This window comes from Solanum lycopersicum, chromosome 7, assembly GCF_036512215.1.
Source record: "Solanum lycopersicum chromosome 7, SLM_r2.1".
In the NCBI taxonomy this organism is placed as follows: Eukaryota; Viridiplantae; Streptophyta; class Magnoliopsida; order Solanales; family Solanaceae; genus Solanum; species Solanum lycopersicum.
Window position 1 is genome coordinate 35,633,089 of NC_090806.1, and position 22,674 is coordinate 35,655,762.

Consider the following 22,674-nt stretch of genomic DNA (forward strand, 5'->3'; position numbering starts at 1 on the left):
ATCAAAGTTTTTTAAGTATTTAATCAAAATAAAAAAAAATTGTACAATTAAATAAAAAAGGTTCAAATTATTTTACTTTCATAATAGTTTGAAAAATTGCATTTGTGAAAAATAATAATGAAGTTGTAATATCTCAAAAAAAAATCTTATTGTCCAATCTCAACGAACTACGCCCACCTGATTCTCAACATTATGAGATACCATGATGACCCGAGAGATCATTTTTGAAATTTTATAAAATCACTATTTTACCCCTCTTGATAGTTATACCGAAATATTTTAAATTATTTGTTGAATGGTTTTGAAAATTTAAACAATTATTTAGATATATTTAGTTAATTAACAAATGATTTTTAAATAATTAATTTAATTGGTGGTTAATAGGCCAAATTACTACCCTATATTAATTTTAAATTAAATCATAATTTATTTATTTTCTTTTGGGAGAAAAACAAAATAAAACCTCCCAGGAAGTGTTTTACAGTGTCGAGGACAAACCATTGGGATGGGTAAGTTATAACAGGTAAGAATTTATTTCGTCAAAGCTTTACGTTTGTATATATGGATAACGAGCTTACATTGTTTTTGTTATTATAAATCGATGGGTTGGGAAAAAAAGAAAAGGAAATTGAATCTGAAAGGGTTTGAATTTTTTAACAGTAACAATGGTGGAATTTTTACTTGTGGATAAGGATTTGATTGCCAATAATTGTCGATTATAAGTAAAAAATGATAATGAAAGGAATTTATAATTTAGTTAAGCTTTTATGTATTATTTATTAGTCAGGGTATGAGTTACTCCTCTGAGATTGGGTTCAAATTTTTCATATGGTTGTCATGTTATGATTCATGTTTTAATATATTGTTATATGTGATTAAATAGTAGATATATTGTCCTATACAAATTATATTAAAATTATGATATTGGAGAAGTTGGAACCCTTTGCATGAAATTTTAGACATGATATTTGACAAAAACACAGGACTTGATTTTAGGTTGGTATAAATTTTTTGATCTAGGCTGCACAAATTGTAATATGTGTATTGTATGTATTGAAAACTTATTGTGATTGATTATTTGAATAGATTGTATTGATTAGGAAGTCTAACGAAAGGGGAAGGCTCAAGTCCTAGAGTGATTGTTCGATGATTTAAGACAAGTTAATTTATAAACCATGGTTAAACATATGAAATTCATGTATTTCATTGTAATATGTGTTTCGCGGTGATGAGACTTGGTGACGGGTTGACTTGTCCACATTGAGTAATTCTAGTGTTAAAAAAGGGGTAATAAAATGCAATGTGATTAATTATTTATGTGTGTTGTGTTCAGAAATGTTTAAAAGGCTTGTTGAATCATTGTATGTAATATCATAATTGTGCTGTTGCCATTTGTGCAATATTACGAAAATGGTCATCTCTTCATTATTTGTGTTGAAATGTCATTTGCATTTTTGTGAGACATGGTTTTGACAAGTGATATGTTAATTGGAAAAGAACAAAAAATTAAAGAGGAAGTACCAATACGAGGGATGTATTGCATGCCGCGATGGATTCTTTTTTTTGAGGGACATATTGCATGTACGATGGTTACTATTATCCAGTGTAGTACCATGTGATGCGATGGATGCATGGACATATATGGCCCACATGGTTTCTTTACTGAGAGACAACATGTGTGTGTCACTATGTTATACATTCATCACTATACCTGACATTGCATTTAATCGCATTGCACATTTTTATCATTGAAGAACTTGATCTTGTGAATTGTTGATATTGTGAATGTGTTTTTGTGAAAGTTGTGAGTGATAAATAATGAGCTTGTTGTTGAGGATATGCAATTGTTAGAGTGTTGTATTGACTTGTGTTCTTTGAAAATTCTGAACTATTAGATTGAGATGGTTTTATGCAGGTTGGGTTGTGGAAGATGCGATTGATGACTATTAAGCTTGTTATAGAGAATATGTGTTTGTTAGAATGTTGTTGTTGATATTTGTGCTTTCAAATTCTGAACTGTTAGGTTGGGTTGTTTTATCCAGGTTGTACTTTTGGAAGTTTGATAGGGGTGTAAGGAGTACCCGTATTCTACCCCCTTAGCTTGTCTTTAGAGGGTTACTTGTTGAGTAGCATGTGGTTTGATACTGAACCCTTGCTTCTACAGTTTCTTATAGGTTACAAGCCCAGACCTTTGTGATATATTCTCTTCTTTTGCGAGGCTTCTTGGAGATTTGTGAGGTAGCTCTTTGTCATCTCGGTAGACCTTCTTACTTCTATTTAAGATCTTGTTCTACTCTAGAAACAATGTCATATGAAACTTGTATTTTCTTTTGATTCAACTACAATACTTTAGAGGCTTGTACTGGCACAACCAAATTTTGTGGAATCTTCTAGTTTATTATAAATTTCTGCATTTTATTGTAATAGTTGAGTTTTAGGCTACTTGTCTTGGTGGGATAAGACGAGTGGTATCATATCCTTTTTTGGTTGTGACAAAATAGTATCATAGCTCCAAGTATATAGGTTTCACGTGTGTACAAGTCGAGTATAAATAGATTCTCGAGGACTGGTATAAAGAAGTTTACACGTATCTTCGAGAGGTTCTAGTGACTTTTAGGAAAAATCTTCATTTCTTGGATCTCTATCATGCTTACTGGTCTGGTTTTTAATTCTTATCGCTTCACTCCATCACTTTCACTAATAGTGATGACTCATATAAGTAGTTGATGTCCTGACTGCTTTGAATGTTAGATATAATATTGTGGTGGAAGTAATATACTTATAGAAAAGATGTGTGATTAGATATAGACTATTCAACAATTTGACGGGGTTGTGTAAGGTTAGTTACCATCGTAAACTAAATAGCACCTATGTGGTATATATGGTGATTAGATTGGTTTAACAATTGAAAGTCACACGATTAAACGGAAAGCTAGATAATATACATGTAATTTTGGAAACTACAATTAGTAAAGTGATAATAGCATGAATGAGTTGCTAAGAAAATAATGAGAATAATGATGCACCAATTAAGATTAGAATTTCTACTACAATAATATTGATGCTTAATTTATCAGAGTTATGAAGTATGTTACTTTTGATATTTACCTAACATTTAAAAAAATACATATAGATTTGATTAGATACAAAACTAATTTAGTAATATTTTACAATAATTTGATGGGTAGAAATGTGTGGCCTATTTTTATATGATCTTCTCGGTATATATCATATGTTTTAGTGATCGATGTAACAGCCTTTCATGATTTGGTACTGGTGGTATAAGAAAATAGATATGTTGATTATTAATTATAATAATAAATACGTAAGGAGTTATCAATGTATCACATACTCGTATAATAAGGTTCGATGTCGCATTCATATTTGAGAAATCAACTAGCTTGTTATGGAAGATAAATGAGTTAGGCATTATATTGAAAGGAAAGTTATTGTGGTGGATAATTGTTACGGTATTCATGTATTTAGTTAGTTAAGTGTATATCTAGGATTTTATATGAGTGGTGATTTCATCATAAGCTTCATCAAAGTGGATCGGTATTAGGATTACAAGCTTGTAGGTAAAGTAAGTCTCTACGAGTACACTTGTAAGAAGGTAGTTGAGAATTTTAGTGAGAAACTGTATATAAAATTAAGTTAGTCCTTTGAATTTGATTGATAGAGCTGAGTTTAAGGCGTCATATATGCCAAGTTGACTTTGTAGTGATGGAAAGGGCTAACTGAGCATGATACTGTTAGGAGTTTGTGATGAACTATGATTGGAACACAATTATATATATGTTCTATAGGTTAAAAGACTTTTTTGGTAATGATTACTTTTGAGTATCTATGGTATGGTTTACTATTATTTTGTGAGTGGAATGGTTGAATGGTAATTTTTATGAGGGGTTGGGATGTAACTCGAATAGAATTTAAAGAAACTAGAGTCATAATGTAAAAATAAAGGGATGTACTGTGGCCTTTGTGAAGTGGTGAGAGCATGAATATTTTCTCTTAGGTCAAGGGCTAAAGAGGTAACGTCAAAGGGATTGAGGATTGAGATATATATAAATGTGGTTCTATCTATTTTATTGTAAGGATAGTGTTATGTATCATTCATATCATTTAAACATTATTGGATAAGATTTGAGAAAGAAGTATACATATATTTGACTCGAGTATGATGATAAGTGTGTTATTTTTTTGAGTTTGGTAACTAGTACAATTGAAAGTTTATGGAAGGATATGGGAAGATCGATGGAGAGGCGATCAATTATAGGCTAAGATACGTCAATTCATAAATATCATCAATGTATGAACTAATATTGATAGATAGTTGTATTATCTTACACGGTTGGAAAAAAAACATGTTTTGAATTGTGTGTATGATGGTAGAATATTTTGTGAAGGTGTGGATTAGTAAGATAAGAAATGATCGATCACACTGATTTTGACAATTTATAAGGCTTGTACATGGATGGAGTCATAAAGTGTGTTATTTGATTGTTAAACTACTTAAGGAAGGGTTTCATTAAAAAAAATTTTTAGAGTAAGAAGTAAAATTTCGCGGGTTGTTGTTCAAATGATAAGATTGATAAAAAAGTTAGCGAAAGGAACAAGATTCAAGTATATTGAAAAGTTCAAGGTGTTAGGATTTGCGTCATGGGAGGAATCAAAGAAAAGGGAAGGAATACGACATCTCGTAAAGATCTTTGATACGAATTTGAAAGGTTGTAGTAATTTTTATCGTTGAGTTTAGAAATGATTATGCAAGGTGGACTTCTTCGGTACAAACGTTTTGGGGGTTTATCAATGACTTTATTGAAGACTAAGTTTTGATGTGGCTGATAAACAATAATTTGTGGAAGATTATATTGAGTTATGTCAAACTAGATTTTTCAAGAATATAATGGTAACTTATGGATGTTAAACGGCGAGGAGTTAGAATTATTCGTAGTTAAAGAGGATTCTATGGGGAATGTAGATACTTTGTTGATAAGACGATATAGATTGTTATGATGTACTACATAGGAATTTGATAGTGTTTAGAGCCTATGAGATTAAAGTATGCAGAATTATTGGATTAACCATGGATTTCTTTGAGTTTTGGCATTATGTAACATCTCATAACTCGAAATAGCTAAGAAACTAAAAATAATCACTTTTAGAAAGAAAGGGAAAAATCTGGAAAATTTAATAAGTTAAGAAAGTGAGTTTTGGTCATTTTCGAACGACCATAACTCCTTGCTCAGGATGAGTTAGAGGTGGTTCTTGATATGGTTAGATAGTCGTTGAAGAGATCTTGCCAACGCCATCGAGTTTGCACATTTTCAATAAAATATGAGGGAGATATGCCTATCAGAAGTTGTGTTGTTGAAGTAAACAAAGTCTCAATCCAGATTTATGGAAGGAAAAACTAGTCTTTTCACCAATTAATTTCCTATTTCATTTTAGGTATTTATTTGGGATAAAAAAGAGTTTTAGTTTAGATTAGAAAAATCAAAATCGCTCTTAGGGATTGGAGAAGAGAGAGTAAAGGGCGAAAAGTCAAGGATTCGCTAAAAAATCCAAGGTTTAACATGTGAAATTCGTCTGCGATGATCCCTATCAAGGTATGTGAATTTTTTTAGCATTGGGTCAATTCACCCAAAAATCTATCTTGCTTCAATACTTTGGTTTTCGAATTGATTAAATGAGAGTAGTGAAGTTCTTGAAAGACATGGATAAATTCTTGATTGTTTGAGTTGTTCATTTCCTATTGTTGAGTTGATTCCTAATTCCTAGTTATTTTTCAAGTTAGATCTATTGGGTATTGACGATACTACTAATCCTAAGTGTTTGGAAAATAACTATGGAGGTTTAGGAAATTTAGGAATATAAAAAGAGAGAATAAAATTGTCAGATGCATCTAGGCAATACTAGGCGCGGCGCACCCAATCTGCGGCAGAGGGACTAAGGCGGCCCGCCAATAGTGTACCAGAATGGTGCCTCAGACCAAAAGGTCTGGCATGGCGCACCGGAACGTGCTCAAATCAGCATTTTTTCTAGATTTCATAGAGATTAAGCCCTTCTTAGGTGTTTTAATACTTCCTAATAATTCTAACTACTCTATATAAAAATCATCCAGAAACACTATTTTTCATCCTTGAATCAATAACTCCAAATTCAAAGAAATGTTAGATCCAATATTGGAGATTTCCTAAAGTCCTTTAATCAAGACTTTTGCAAACACTAAACTTGTTTTAAAGACATAAAGATCAGTTTTCTTAAGGACTAAAGATAAGAAAGAGAAGTTCATTTCGAGTTTCATAAGTCTTTCAAAAATATTTTTAGTGTCAGTTTAAGACTTAAGATCGAGTTGCCTTTAGAGCAAAGTGAAGTACTCCTACAAAGCACTATATGGGAACTAAGTATTCTCAAAAGAACATAAAATGTGTTTCACATTTAAAATGAAAGGAAACTAAGATTTCCAAAGAGCCTTCGGGCTAGTTTTCAGTTTATGAGAAATAGCTATCCAAATGAAGCAAGTAAGGAAATTGATATTTCCAAGATAACATTTGAGAAAAATATTTTGATCACTAATATCAAACCATATAATCAATATGTTTTTAAAACAGAAGAGCCAGTATATTTTGGGAGTAGTATTGAGCACCGATATGATGGAGAGTTCAGACGACTCACAACACCCATAAACCATGTAGTTACCATGGTTTAAAAGGGTCATACAATTTATATGAACCCTTTACACGGTAGACTAGTAGATCCATTAGGTAGTTCAACTCTTATACCTTTGGCCGGGTATAGGATGTGTTGGCTGCGAACTGTAGCTCTTAAGTAATACTTGTTGGTTAGAGAAACTCCAACAAAAGTATTGTATTTTATATACATTAGATTATATTTTTACATACATCTGAGAGTTACTTGTATCCTTGTGTACATTCAGAGTTTACAACATGTTTTCAAATGATTTTCTTTATATTGCACTTGTTTTAAATTACTTTTTATTGAAATGAGTTAGTTATTCATGAGTTGAGTAGAGCCGAGATAAGTGTTTCGTCAGAATCTTTTTTCTAGCCTGTGTTATGTTAGCATTTCAACTCGCATACTCGTACATTAAATGTATTAATGATAGTTGACCTGCATCATATAATGATGCAAACGTAGGTAACTAGGATCAACATCATTAAGCACCTCGTTGATCTAGCTGAGCACTCGGAGTTAGTGGTAAGCGTCCTTACATTTATGAGGACACTTTTATTGCTTTTAGTCTTCTTTTTTTAGAATGTTGTTGTATGTGTCCCAACATCCGTCTCAATTTTAGAAGGCTTCACAGATATGTAGTTAGTAGTTTTGTAGTCCTTACCTAATAATTCTTATATTAAAGACTTGAATTGTCATTTTGCTCCAAGTTATATGTTAAACTATTAAATCATTCAATTTATCTTATTATTCGGTTTAGCTTTGTACGTTCATAATAATTGCATTGAGTTTTGTCTTCCGCTGAGCTAAATAAGCCAGACCAAGGGCCGCTCAAAGTGATAAATGGTCATTGAGTGTCGTCCATGTCCAGGGTGAAGGCTCGGGGTGTGACACATTTGGTAAATAATGGCATCAATGGTAGTTAAAAAATATATTTGAATTTTTGTGCAAAGTAGACATTGGGTTTGATTTTCAATTAACATACCTCGATGGAAAACTATTTTTATATTTGAAATAAGTACTATCAGTCTTGTGTGTGACTCATATTTGTCATGTAATGCTTAAATGAATGAAAGGGAGCCATATTTTTAAGTTTCTAGAGGCCACAATGTGTTTACTTAGAAGACTTTGATACTACTAACAATTAGAGAGTAAGGTAAATGGTTGGTGTATTATGATTCTTGTTGTTATTAAGAGTGTCATGTTCAATAGAATACTATTAGAAGTATGTGAGGTTTGCTAAATTGAGTATTTTTAATATTGTAATGGAGAACTGACCGGTGGATTATGGATGACTAGAAAATTAAAGGGATAGAGTATTACGAATGAAAATGTTTGATATGGGGACTATGAAAGAGGTGTCTAGTGTTATTGGAATTTGATTCTGTACATTCTAATATGACCATCTACTTTGATTTGTATATGGTTTGGAGTGTGAATAGTTGTCTACACCGACACATGTTATCACTTCTGTGGGTAGATGACTAGTCGTGGATTGGGTGTACCGATCATATAATATCATCTTAGAACGTTAGGATGCTTGGATAGAATTAATTATTTAGATATGCCATATGTAGTGTTTTCTTTGGATAGTTGAAGTATACGAATTGTTCTACACGCACACCTTGCATATGAGAACTTATATAAAGCTACGAAGATTTCGAATTGTCTAAAAGTGATATTAGAGATTCTACATTTTAAAGTGCGTTGCTTAACATGTGTTTACATGATAATCCTCTTATTTGGGTTAGGTAAGTTTGATCCTCCCTTGATGAGTACCCGATATGCAAAGATCATATTTTTAAAACTTGAGCTCCTGAAAAATATTCTCTTGTGGGAAGGAATCTTGATAAGATTTTTGATGGTTTGTGCATTATGAGTATCTATTGGTTGATTTATTTTAACTCTTTGTAATAGTCGGTATTGATTAAGCATTTCATTATGGTTAGGTAAGAAAAGATTCGTCCTGATGATTGTGTTATGATCTATAGGGTTTTGGTTCAGATTGGGTGAATGAGCTAGTCTATGTCTTGGTAATAACTCCTAATATGTAGATCATATCATTCATAAGTGTGTTCTTAGTAGTTGATCTTGATTGATGGAGTGGTCTTATGAAGGATCTCACTTAGATAGATGAACAATGACTGGTAGGTCATAACTAAAACTTTTGGTATCATTGGTTATTGTTCCTTGTTCTAGTTTATGTGCGAGGACGAACATGGTTTTTAGTGGTGGATAATTTAATGATTCGGCATATAATTTTTGAAATTTTTATAAAATTACTATGTTACTTCTCTTGATACTTATCCTGAGTTATTTTGAATTAGTGGTTGAAGTGCGCTTGAAAATTTAAACAATTTATTTAGCTATAGTTAATTAATTAATGGATAATTTTTAAAGAATTATTTAATTGGTGGTTAATGGATCAAATTACTAAGCTATATTAATTTTAATTTAAATCATAATTGATTTATTGTCTTTTTGTGAGAAAAATAAAATAAAACATCCTAAGAAGGGTGTAACAATGTCGGCGACAAACCATTGGGATAGGTAAATTGTAATAGGTAAGAATTTATTTTCCAAAATCTTTATGGTTTCATATATGGGTAAAGAGGTTACATTCTTTATATTATTATTTATCAATGAGTTGGGAAAAAGGAACAAGAAATTCAATTTGGAAGTGTTTGAATTTTCAAAAGTAATGACGGGTGGAATTTTAAACTTGTCGACAAGGATTTGATTGCCAATGATTGCCGATTATAAATAAAATATGATTATTGAAGGATTATAATTTGTTAAGCTCTTATATATTGTTTGTTAGATAGGGTTACTTGTTATTTCTCTGAGTTTTGGTTCAAAATTTTCATATGGTTATCATGTTATGATTTAAGTTTTAATATACTGATATATGTAATTTAATAGTAGGAGAAGTTTGAACATAACCTAGGCTTGAAATTTGAAAGTTAGAGGGTTAACATGATAATTGGCATGAAAATGTTTTAACTTTATTTTAGGTTGGTGTAAGTTTTCAGTTCTAGGATAGACCAATTGTAATATGTGTGTTCTTAGATTTGAAATGTTTTTATGATTGATTATTTGATAAAATTTGTCACGACCAGGGAGAACGCCCTAGACGTAACCGACATCTTCATCCACAAAGAGTCCTTAAACTAGACCTTAGCTTACATCACACAAATCATAGGTCGAGAAAATGCAAAAATTTTAAAAACTTATACATAGTGACGTATACTTAGACTTATCGTTTATCATATATGGAGATAAACTTGTCGCTTATTGATGTATGCATAGACTTCTTATTTATGCAATATAGCCAATTCATAAGATAGTCTAATAATTTGTCTCACATTAAACCATCTCAAAGAGAATTACATTATTGAACATAGCCCTTAAACTAATATGATATGCCACATATAGGCTTGAAACAAAAGTCTTAGAATAAGGAAAGAATAAGTGTCTTTTAGACATAATCAATATCATAGCTAGAATAGAAGAATGGCAACATCCAAAGAGTTGAGGGCTCACTAACAAATTGAGAGATGTCCAAGTCTTCTTTCAAGCAATGTGGATACCTCAATGGACCGAATCTACACATTTCTAGAAATATGATGAATATGGGATAGTACAAACCACATGTACTAAGTATGGAAACATATGCATGTAAAACCATTGGAATCATGCACAAAGGGACATTTTGTTCAAAACCATACTAAGTCCCTTTCAAATCCTTTTATGCACACATAAGAGCATATAGTAGTCAATAATTATAACATCACTTAACACAAGTTCATATCCAACACAAGACCAACATCACCATAAAGTCATATCAACGTGAATAGCTTCAACATAAGGTCATAACAACAATTCACATTCAAGAGTTCATATCATCGAATCATAAAATATTCTTAACAAGAATCCTATCCGAAGAATACAAGTTTAATGCTCAACTGAATGGCCATAACCCCACATAATCAATTAAACTAGAAAAGAGACCATAAGCAATGTCTATACTTCATATAACTTCATATCATGCATAATCATCATACATATCAATTTAGACAAATATCATGTTCATCATATGAAGCCAACATCATATAAAAACTACATCATGTAAAGTCAACATTATACATTTCATTCATAACATGAAAACATCCTCCTAGGACTCCCCTCAAGGACAACTTCTGAAATGCATAGGTAAAGTCACATACCCTTACCTAAAGTAAGTAGAACCCTTTAAGTCGTCTTAGTTAGAGTTCACCTTTATTACTTTCATTCATTCATTTTACTTTCGAAACAATTGCCTTAACCGACATTAGACCATATGATCTAAACATGGAATCCGGTCCCATGAAACCTTACACTAAAAGAAGGTTCCTACTTGAAAAGGTAGAACCAATCATGAACAACATTCTAGGTGGATGCACTAGCTAGTTTTCCTAGGGGGTCAACATAGTTAAGTAACTAGGAGATATACTAGAAACTAATCTATGCACATTGGCATGGTAGTCTCTATCTCATGAGAATTATTGTGAACCTACCTACACCTCTCATATCTATTTTGCTCGGTGCTAAGATAAAGTCCCTTTTTGAAATGTCTTTAATACATAGGATACTAGCTCCTTGTATAATCAGGTCATCATCTCATTAGGCATTGCATGAGAACTTCATTTCATTACAAACCATCATTAGTGAAATCAACACATCATAGTCATAGTAATAGGCACACAAGAGAGTCACATTTAACCTTGCAACATCATACCCTTACCATGATCTAACATTCAACATATCCATAACATGCCATAAAATTCATCATCTCATCATCTTCCTATTCTATTAATTTAATCATACTTTAATAGAACATAACCACCAAGAATAAACCATCATTATTGAAGTAGAGAACTTATTGTCGTAGAAAGTCTTACCAATAACTTCCAAAACCTTCATCAGGATCATACCCTCAAATCAAAAATATTCATCCATAAATTCACTTATAATCAAAATATAATAGTGAATTAAATTATAACATATTCAATTCTAACATCTCTAATAATCCACAAGTCCACTTCATAACTATGATTAGGGGAAAGTGTTGATGCATGAATTCTTTCATTAGACTAGGTCAAAGACTAAGACATACCAAAGTTAATCAATAAAAACTCATAATCTATCAAAAATAATCAACAAAATACAATACTAAATCAATTGGATAAGTAATTGGATGAAAATCGTAATTTTAGACATTTTTGGAAATCAATTATGAAGAGCCTTTTGGGAAAAGGGATCCTAAGAGTGAATAGCTTCCATACCTTAGGATTACTTGAATAAATATGGAGAAAAAATGAGTCTTGGATCCCCAATCAAGCTTGGAATTTGTCTTAAATTGCGTTCTGTAGAATGGAGAGAAAGTTGAAAGAAGTTGGAGAGAATTGGGTTTAGGGAAATTATGAGGTGTTAAGTCAGATAATGAGTTAGGGTGAGTTATATAGTCCTAATTAACTAATTACATTCGTCCCTAACCATTAATGAATTGACTAACTAATTTCCTGAACCTTCTAACTTAGCAGAAACTAGATAGTAAAGTGGGGTTCAAAACGAGAAAGCCTCGTCTATGACTCGTGGACTAAACCACGACTCCATAATGGTCATCCGTGGTTTGTGTTAGAGACTGGATGTTTGAGAAATCTTTCAAAAATGAATAATTCCCAACCTACGACCACCATCGACGGGTTGTTGACCCAACGATGGGTCGTTGTTTTGTTCCATCCTTAACAACTATCAAATAACAAGTTTTTAGTCAAATGCAAGGGTCCCCCTCAAGGACCCTTAGGGTGGTCCTTGGGGAGTCGTACCCCAACTTTTCAACCCTAAACATACTCTAATATGTGTTCAACAACTTTTTACCAAATTTTACTAAATTCCGACACTTAAAACCCCTTGAAACACACCAAGGCACACTAGCTCCTCTTTTACAAACCTCCGGACGTCTTGGTCGTTTCTTGACGTTTTGATTCTCATACTTCCTAATTAGGTTAAATAAATTTGTTTAGTATTATTATTATTTTAAATTTAGTTCATCATGTGAGTCTCTAAACTAAGTCATGGATTTTTAGAGTGTTAGGTCTCCAATTAAAATCTAAATCTTTTTATAGGGAGAGAAAAGACTCAAGACTAGCATCCCAACCAATAACAACAACAATTACATAAAATCATTATGAGTTACTGCCCATAGGAGTACTCCACAACTGCATTTCACGCATAAAAATAACATTACACATAGCAATCAATTCACAATTCATAACATATAAGAGCTCAACACTTCACATCACATAACGAGGAACTGCCTTCTCAATATCAACATGAGCTCAACATAAACATCAAGAGTTACCATGCAATCTAACATGCTCACTACAATTCTCGTAAAGACTAATATATACATGCTTGCAAGTGCAAGTTAAACAAGAGAGCATTTTTTAGTCATAAAAACTAACTTTAGCATGAACCTTTAAAAAAATATGCACATAACAAGGAAGCAAGTAAAGTTTGACATTATTCATAATTTTTCATTTTAAGAGGAATTACTAACCTCAAGTTTAACTAGGAGTAAGAGGTAAGACTAGAGGATAGCGGGACTTCATGTCGGCCTCGGACTCCCATATTGCTTACTTAACTATGTGGTTTCTCCATAGGACCTTTACGGAGACCACCTCTTTATTCCTCTACTTCTGTACTGCGAAATCTAGGATTTCGATCGAACCTCTTCATAAGAAATGTTATGATTTGCTCCTAATCCTTCAATAGGGAGAATGGACAACGGATCACCTACACATTTCTTAAGCATAGAGACATGAAATATAGGGTGAATCAGAGCTAATTCACTGGGTAAATTCAAGTAATAAGTAACCTTCCTGACACGTTTCACAATCTCATAAGGACCCACATATTGAGGACTAAACATCCACTTTTTACCAAATCTCATCACCCTTTCATAGGTGAAATCTTCATGTTGACACAATCATCTACTTCAAATTCAAGGTCTCTTCTTCTATTGTCATCACAAGACTTTTGCCAACTATAGGTTGTTTTCAATATATCCCTTACCATCCAAACCTTTTTAAAAGCCTCATACATTATCTCGGGAAATGGAAGTGAAGACTCTCCTACCTCAAACCACCCAATTGGATACCTACATCTCCTACCATAGAGTGCTTCAGAAGCTGCTATAGAGATACTCAAATTGTAGCTATTGTTATAGGAGAACTCAATCAACGGTAGGTGATCGTCCTAATTAACCTGGAAGTAAATAACACAAGGTATTAACATTCTTCTAGGGTTCGGATAGTAAGTTTCACTTGAATACCTAGACCCTTTTAAAAATACCTCAAAAAATTAGAAGTGAATTGGGTACCCACCTCTATCTGAGATGATGGGCAAAGGGATCCTATTCAAACTCATAATATCATTATGGTAAAGTCAAGCATACCCCGATGCCGAATAAGTAGATTTGACAGGAATAACGTGGGCATATTTCGTCAATCTTTTAACAGTCACCCATATTTAGTAATTTTGCCTTCGAGTTCGAGGCAAACCAACAAGAAAGTCCATATTGATATCTTCAAACTTCCAAGTAGGAACATTCATCACTTGAGTTAAAACACTTACTCTTTGATGTTTGGACTTAATCTGTTCACAATTATGATATTTAGCCACAAAATCTGTTATGTCTTTTTTAATACAATCCCACCAATGGACATATTAAAGATCACAATATATTTTCGATGCAGCCAGATGAATAAAATATCAGGAACCATGAGCTTCTTCCAAAATTTTCCCCCTTACACCTTTCATATCTGGTACACACAATATACCTTGGTACATATATTACTTTAAACGAATTCTTTTAATTTCATTAATAGAGGATCAACATGTTGCTTAGACTTCACCTCCGCCACTAAAGATGATTGGAAATTATGATGAACCATGAACCCTCCTTTTTGAGAATCTTTCAATTAAACACCCAAAAAATTCTAATCTATGCACCTCATTCATTAAGTCTTTAGCATCATCAGAAACATAGGCTACACTACCTTGACCTTCAACTTAGAGCATTCAAAGCCACATTGGCCTTGCTAGGGTGGTAGAGAACACTCATGTCATAGTCCTTCAAAAGTTCCAAATAATTTCTTTATTGGAGATTTGACTTCTTTTGAGTGGACACATATTAAAGACTCTTATGGTCCGTGAACACATCCATGTGAACACCATATAGTTATTTCCTGCATATTTTCAAAGCAAACCACTACGACCTCTAATTCATGGTCATGAGTTTGATAGTTCTTCTCATTCACCTTGAGATGTCAAGAGGCATAAAATCCATTACCTTACCATGTTGTATGATGACAAAAACAAAACCTACTAGAGAAGCATCACAATATACCACAAAACTCTTGGTTCCCTTCGCTTAAGTCAACACCTGTGGAGGTAAGATTATCTTTCAAGTCTAGGAAACTTCTTTCACAAGATTTCGACCATTTAAACTTCACTTTCTTTTGGGTTTTGGGTTATTAAAGAGTTGATGTTCCTTGAGGACTTGCAATACAACCCTTAAATGGTCAATATGCTCATCTTTACTCCTAGAATATACAAAGATATCATCAATGAAGACAATCACAAAAGAATTAAGATAACTTCAAAACACTATTCATTAGGTCGATAAAATCCATCAGGGTATTAGTTAGATCGAAATACATAACTAGGAACTCATAATGACCATACCTAGTTTTGAAAGCTATTTTAGGTATATCATTCCCTCTCACCTTAAGTGGGTGATGAATCGACCTAAAATCAATTTTTGAAAAGTAGCTTGCCCCTTGGAGTTGATCAAACAAGTCGTCAATGTTTTGGTGAGGATACCCATTCTTTATGGTGACCTTGTTTAGTTGACGGAAATCAATGCACATCCTAAGTGAACCATCCTTATTTTTCACAAACAACACCGGAGTATTCTATGGTGAAATATTAGGTTGTATGAAACCTTTATCTAGTAAAACTTTGAGTTGAGCCTTCAACTCATTCAATTGGGCCGGAGCCATCCGATAAGGAGGAATTGAAATAGGATTTTTATCCGTCAATAAGTCAATACCGAAATATATTTCCCATTCAGGAGAAATCCCGAGCATGTCATCGGGAACGATTTATGGAAAATCCTTCACTATGGGGATCAATTATAAGGAAGGAGTTTCGGATTGTAGGTCCTTGACTCTCACAATATGGTAAATACACCCCGTACATATAATAATACAAGCCTTTAGAAACGAAATAATTCGACCTCTAGGGATTGAGTTCCCCCCTTCCATTCGAAGATGAGTTCATGTGGAAATTGGAACTTAACTACCCTTGTTTTACAATTAATGGAAACAAAACAAGCATGTAACAAATTCATCCCTAATATGACAAAAAAATCAACCATATCAAGTTCTACCAAATCAACGAATGTAACTCTATTGAGTAATAATATAAGATAACTCCTAAACAATCTTTTAGCCACAACGGAGTCACCCACCACGTAGTAACCAAAAAAGGTTTAATCAAAGCATCGAATAGATCATCAAACTTTTTAGCTACTAATGGAGTTACAAAAGATAAAGTAGCACCAAATCTAGTAAAGCATAGACATTTATGGAAAATAATTGTAACATACCAGTAATCATATTGGGAGAATCCTCTTGATCACCCCTAGAACGGAGAGCATAGAAGCGGTTCTTCTTAGGCGCAACGGAACTAAGACCGCTTGCTTGAGCTTGGTTACCCTCCTTTCCTTTAGCCTTGATAATAGGAAAATCCATCACCTTATGACCACTCTTTCCACACCTAAAGCACTTATCTGTCCCGACTAGACATTCACCCATATGCTTCTTACCACAAATGGAACATGTAGGTTCCTCACATTGTGAATTTCCACTTCTTCCTATTTGGGACCTAGAGTTAGACACTCTATCCTATCTATCCTTGTGGAAATTGGAAGTAACTTCATTGGAGGCCCTCTCTTTGAACCTAGTCTTCTATTGAAATTCCAACATTCAATTAGAAGTACCTCCTTCTTATGGCCTTGCCTCTTGAACTCCCTATTCTTCCTCTTAAGACTAGTCTCTTAAAATTGTTGAGCATGCACCATCAAAATAGCAATGTCCATATTGTCATGAAGCATTTCCAAATGACACTCTTCCACAAGATCTTCAGAAACACTCGTCACAAAATGGTTCATTTCATCTCTAGTATTCGACACCAACAAAGAGGCATACTTTGACAACTTAGTGAATTTGAAGTACTCTAGCACACTCATATCCCCTTGACAGAGGTTGATAAACTATTCAACTTTTTCCTCTCTTTTCTCCTTTTGAAAGAGCCTACCAAGAAACGCCCTCCTAAACACTTACCAACTTTTGGGACCCGCTCTCAAACCCAATTGTCCAACTATTGAGTGTACCAACTTTGATCCACATCCTTAAGTTGATTTTCTAGTAGCTTGACCTTCTCATTAAAATTCACTCCCATAGCATACAAGATCTTGTAGACCTCATTAAGAAAGTCTCGGGGTTCTTAATTAGCCTTAGACCCAAAGAACATAGTAGGATTCATCCTAGTGAAGTCCCTTAGACGAGAAGTCAGTGTACTACCGATTTGTTCACACAAGGAAAGAATAAGTATCTTTTTGAAATAGTCAATATCATAACTAAAGTAGAAGAATGACAACATCCTCAAACTTAAGGACTCACCACAAACTAGGGAAAGATGTCCAAGTTTTCCCTCATGTGACCTTGATACCTCAATTGACCGAACCAACATATTTTTTATAAATATAAAGAATCTGAGTTAGTATAAACAACGTGTACTAAATATTGAAACGTGTGCAAGTAAAACCAATGAAATCATAGACGAATACATTTTGTCTAATACCATGCTAAGTCACTTTATCACACAAAATAGCATATACAAGTTAATGATCATAACATTACTTGAGACAAGTTCATATCCAACACAAGACCAACATCATCATTCAGTCATATAAACATGCATAGCTTCAACAATGTTCATAACTATAACATTCCATAAAATATACCCATCTAGTGAAGGACCTATTAATTTTTAAAAATATGTATTGGGGGTAAATAGGCATCCCAATGCCCAATATTTAGTAATATTTGGCATATTAAAAAAATTATGGGCATAGAAGAAAATATTGGCTTAAAAAGGTGTTAGCCAATTTTCTAACATTAGTAACCTTGTTTGGGAAATGTACCTGCAATAACGACCCTAAGCTAAAAATCAAGTTTCATAATAGTAACACATTAGGTACTAGGCATCCAAGTGTCAAGCCTACTACCATATCACATGACCATTAAAATGATCATGTAGATTAAGTAGTGTCCAAGGACATAGTGAGGATCCTTGGGAAAATGAGTAAGCATTCCCAAATGAACATACATAATAGTTAGTTATGAAAGTACACGCAACCCATGTGCACGAACATGGGGAGACACGGCCAAGAGGGGACCACCCTAACAGAATTTGGTAGGGTAGCTATGGGGCAGACATGCACATGGGTTCATTCTAGTGGGGCCTAGATCTCTAACTAATTATGTCTAACCTGCTTCCCTAACTAACTAACTTACCTATGACAAACAACAATAAATTACCTAGTACACTCGACAACCTAAAACCTAATTGGGTGACACTAACCTAGTAACTAGTTGAAGAGACAACCTAGTAACAAACCTAGGATTGTCCATAGGGTTGGTTATGGTCCTAACAACATAGGGATACCTTAGTAATTATCCTAGGCCACCTAATTTGTAATAACCCTAAAAATGAATATGCTAAGTAATGCTTAATGTGTCTAGAATATCCACGATTACACCGGGTTCACACGGATTAATGCACTTAGATCGGACCTCTGAACCCTTGCTACAGACAAGTCAACTAACTCGGGGAGTTAACTGAGCTAGGAAAGTTTGGTTCCAACCATGTAGGACTCTCGAATACGAAGATTAACTTGAAGGAGTCATTACCGAAATTAAAAAGGGAAAATCTTAGGTTTGGAGGATCTAGGGGTAAAATGATCTTCTTCTACGATAAAGTTAGTATCATAATTACCGTAAATGTATAATTAATTATTTAATTAATAATGTGGAGGGGCATTTTGGGGAGACAGGGCTGAAAATTGGCTCTTGAAGTGAAGTCGTGCTCCACCGAGGTTCTAACCTAGGTTGAAGCAATGAATTAAATTATTTTTAATTTATGTTGATAAATTAACGTAATTAATTTATATTTATTATTTATTGTATAATTTAAAATAAAAGAAAATCATATTTTTAATAATTAAAGGAAAACCTTAATTGACTAAGTCCTAAAATAGACTCCTAATCCTAAAAAGACTCTCCTCTCCCACACTCATTTCTCTCTCTCTCTCTCTCTCTCATGTCTCTATCACTATCACTCACGATTCTCTCAGCCAAATAGCTTCAAAAAACAGTAGGTAAACCAAATTTCTTTCACACTTGAAGAACTCACAACGAATATATAAGAAAACAAACGAAATCAATCACGTAGGCAAAGATAAATTTGTCCGTCCAGTTGGTGTTGTCTTTTAGGGGATTTGGACATGATCTTGGATGAAGTTTTTGGGCAGCAAGTCAAAGGTTTAAAGTCAAAAAGGTATGGGTTGTCTTCTCTCCTGGTCCCTTTCCCAAGAGACCCCTTAAGGTTCAGATTATTCAGTCCAAAAAATAGGGTTGTTCCCCATTGCATGTCCGTGTCACTAGCTCCCATTGAATCATAGGTTGGTTATGTTTGATGGTAGAAAACTAGGGATGAAACGTGTTTTCGTGATGATTATGTGTTTATATTTATGTTCAAAATTATGTTAGTTATGTTGATGTTTTTATGAAATTATGTGTACGTGTGTGTGCAATGTGAACCGTATCTATGTGCCTCGGGTTAAGGCTTTAAAAATGTGATGTTGTGGTTGTATATCATGTACAAATGATTATGTAAATCGTGATGTTCATATGAGTTGAAATGTGTCTGATTTGAGTGATAATCTCTTGGATAAATGAATCCATGAAAATTGCACCTAAGAACGTATTAAATGATCTAGGAATTATCCTATGAGATTATGTATAAATGTTGAAGAAAGTAGGCTGCAAATGTGATTAAAATTTCCAGCATGTTGATGGTTTAATATCGGCTAATGTTGAAGTTTAGGAGAGTTCCAATATAATGTTTAAAATATGTAAGGTCAGTTGGGATTGAACCCAAGACCTCACTATAAGAAAGCTATGAATGAAAGAAAAAGAAATGTGAGGCGTGGGAATCAAACCCAAGACCTCTTGGCAGTGAAGGAGAGTAAATAAAATGAAAGAAAAGAAATGTGAGGCATGGGAATCGAACCCACGACATCTAGGCAATGAAGGAGAGTTAAGAAAATGAAAGAAAAGAGACGTGAGGCATGGGAATCGAATCCACGACCTCCTAGGCAGATTCAAGGAGAAAATTAAAAGAAATTAAAGAGGGGCTGTGGGGGTTCGAACCCACAATCCCTCTACCAAAGGAGAGAAATTAAAAGTAATGAAAATTAAAATTAAATGAGGTTGTGGGGGTTCGATCCCACATCCTCTTAGTTATATTAAGAGAATAATGAAGAGAGAAATTAAGGGAAAAATAAAATGAATGCATTGGGGCTCGAACTTGGGTCCCCAAGCCGTATGGATCACATAATGTAGATGAAAAAAGTAATTGTTGTCCAAGGGATTTGAAACTGGGTTCCCTTGCCCAAATTCCGTATTGATACATAAGTTATACATGAATTAAATATACAAGAATAATGCTGCCTACTTAGATAAAAATTGACATCTTGGCATACATATAAGATTCATAAGTCATGTACCACATAATCTTAGGAAGATATGAATCACTTAAACGAACTATGAACGAAGCCTCATGGCTTGTTTTTATAAACCCATACTCTAGCATATGTCTAAAAATAAGTGAAGCTGAGATGTACACAATAAAATGATAAAATTAACAAAGAAATGATAAAATAAAGAATGATATGATGAAATGAACAATGAAATGTTGAAACCCTAGAAGGGTTAAGTAAGGGTGTGAAACGCACTTAATGGTCAAATGCATTGGCATATGATGAAATGAAAAATGAAATGATAAAATGAACAAATAAATGATGAAAGAAACAATGAAATAAAGAAACCCTACAATGGTTAAGTAAGAGTGTGAAAGACACTAAATGGCTAAGTGCATTGGCATATGATTAAATGAACATTTACGTAAAATGGAGTGAGTAATTATGAAGAGAAAATGTGCTAATGTTAATGAATGAGGTGACAACATTATATGAGGCTAATGCAAAAGATGAGAGCAGTCTCAAATGAGCCTAAGTAAATGTTACCAATACGTACTCACCTATTGGAGTGTAAAGTTAATAAAGAGACCATTCTTTATGAACACTATCATGAAAGTATTGAGATAAACACACTTAATATTAATTATAAGATGAGAAATCATCTATTGAGATATGATGTCCTCATACTAGAAGCCTACTTTCATGATGTATGAGTTGAATGTAATGGAACTTTAAACTAAGCACTGATAGACTAGTTATAAGCGGTAATACCTTCTTTCGGGAAAGGTGGAGGTTCGCGTAACTCTCATGAGATGAGACTGTCCGGCATGTCGTATATGGGTCTTCTTATATCTCCTACTCTTCGAACCTATACTGCCAATATAGGGATCTGGCCGGGTTCAATTCTCCTGTACGCTAGCATATTTTGGGTCACTTTGGCCGGTGATTCAACCTTTTTTTGGTGTGGGGGAGACACTGTATTTCATGAGGCTCACATGATCTATGTTAGTTAAAGTTAAAGATCCCCATGAATGAATGAGGCAAACCTCAAATGATACACATAATTAAATTAATGATACCAATGGTGTTAGGATAGGATAATCAAGAAGTGAGCTAGACTTAAGTAATGAACCTAGGACTTTTTTTGATCATTGCACAGCGAACCCGATGAAAGTCTTAAACTACATCCTAGTTATAGCTTGCGTTTACCTTAGCCTCTAAATGAAATAAAATGAAGTACGTATGAATGAATAAACAGACTATGTGTTTGCTAAATAAGGCTCCCTAGTTGAGGTCTCATATGTTGAGTCCTCATTTTTGGGGAGACTTGATGTCAAGTCCATGATTCTAAGGTCTCATCGCATATGAACGAATGATATGAAAAATGTTTTGTTTTATGTGAAATATGTTATGTGCTATGTGCAAGAAGTTATGTGTTGTGTGCAATATGATAAATATGATGATGTATGTTATTCTCATGGCATGACTTTCCTAATCCAAATTTGGAATGTTCACTCACTTTCCTAAACCAAATTTGGAAAGCTCACTAACTTTCCTAATCCTAATTTGGCAAGTCCACTGACTTGACTTTCCATAATTATATTGTTAGGAAAAAGATGTTCTTAATCATGCATTTACTAGGTGTGTGAATCCATATACCCATAATTAGTACCAGTGTATACTAATCCCATACAACTCAACAATTTCAGGTGCACGCACAGGTGGATGCTAGAGCTACAGGTTGACGCTGAAACTATCTGGATCTGGAGCATTCATCTAGACTTCGTAGGCCCTCATTCTTTCGAGGATGCTTTCCCATTATATTCTAGCTTAGGTATATAATTGAGGTAGTGGAGTATGTTCCACTAGCGTTTCTTTCTGCTTTTGTTCAGACATTGTATTGGTGCCATATTGGCAAGTATTATTAAATGTTATATTAAACTATTTCTTTTATTTGATGATCTTATTGTTAGATGGTTGATGGTGAAAAATTATGAATCTAATAAAATGATGAGTATGTGTGCTAAGAAACAAAAAAATTCAAA

At 33.6% G+C, this 22,674-nt stretch overlaps 1 long non-coding RNA gene across 1 annotated transcript; it reads left to right on the top strand.

Annotated features, from left to right (window-relative positions):
* Positions 1-433: 433 nt before the first annotated feature.
* On the top strand, positions 434-22,582 carry LOC138337603 (uncharacterized). Its single transcript, XR_011210939.1, has 2 exons — positions 434-523; positions 22,339-22,582. It is a non-coding gene; the product is annotated as an uncharacterized lncRNA (long non-coding RNA).
* Positions 22,583-22,674: the final 92 nt, after the last annotated feature.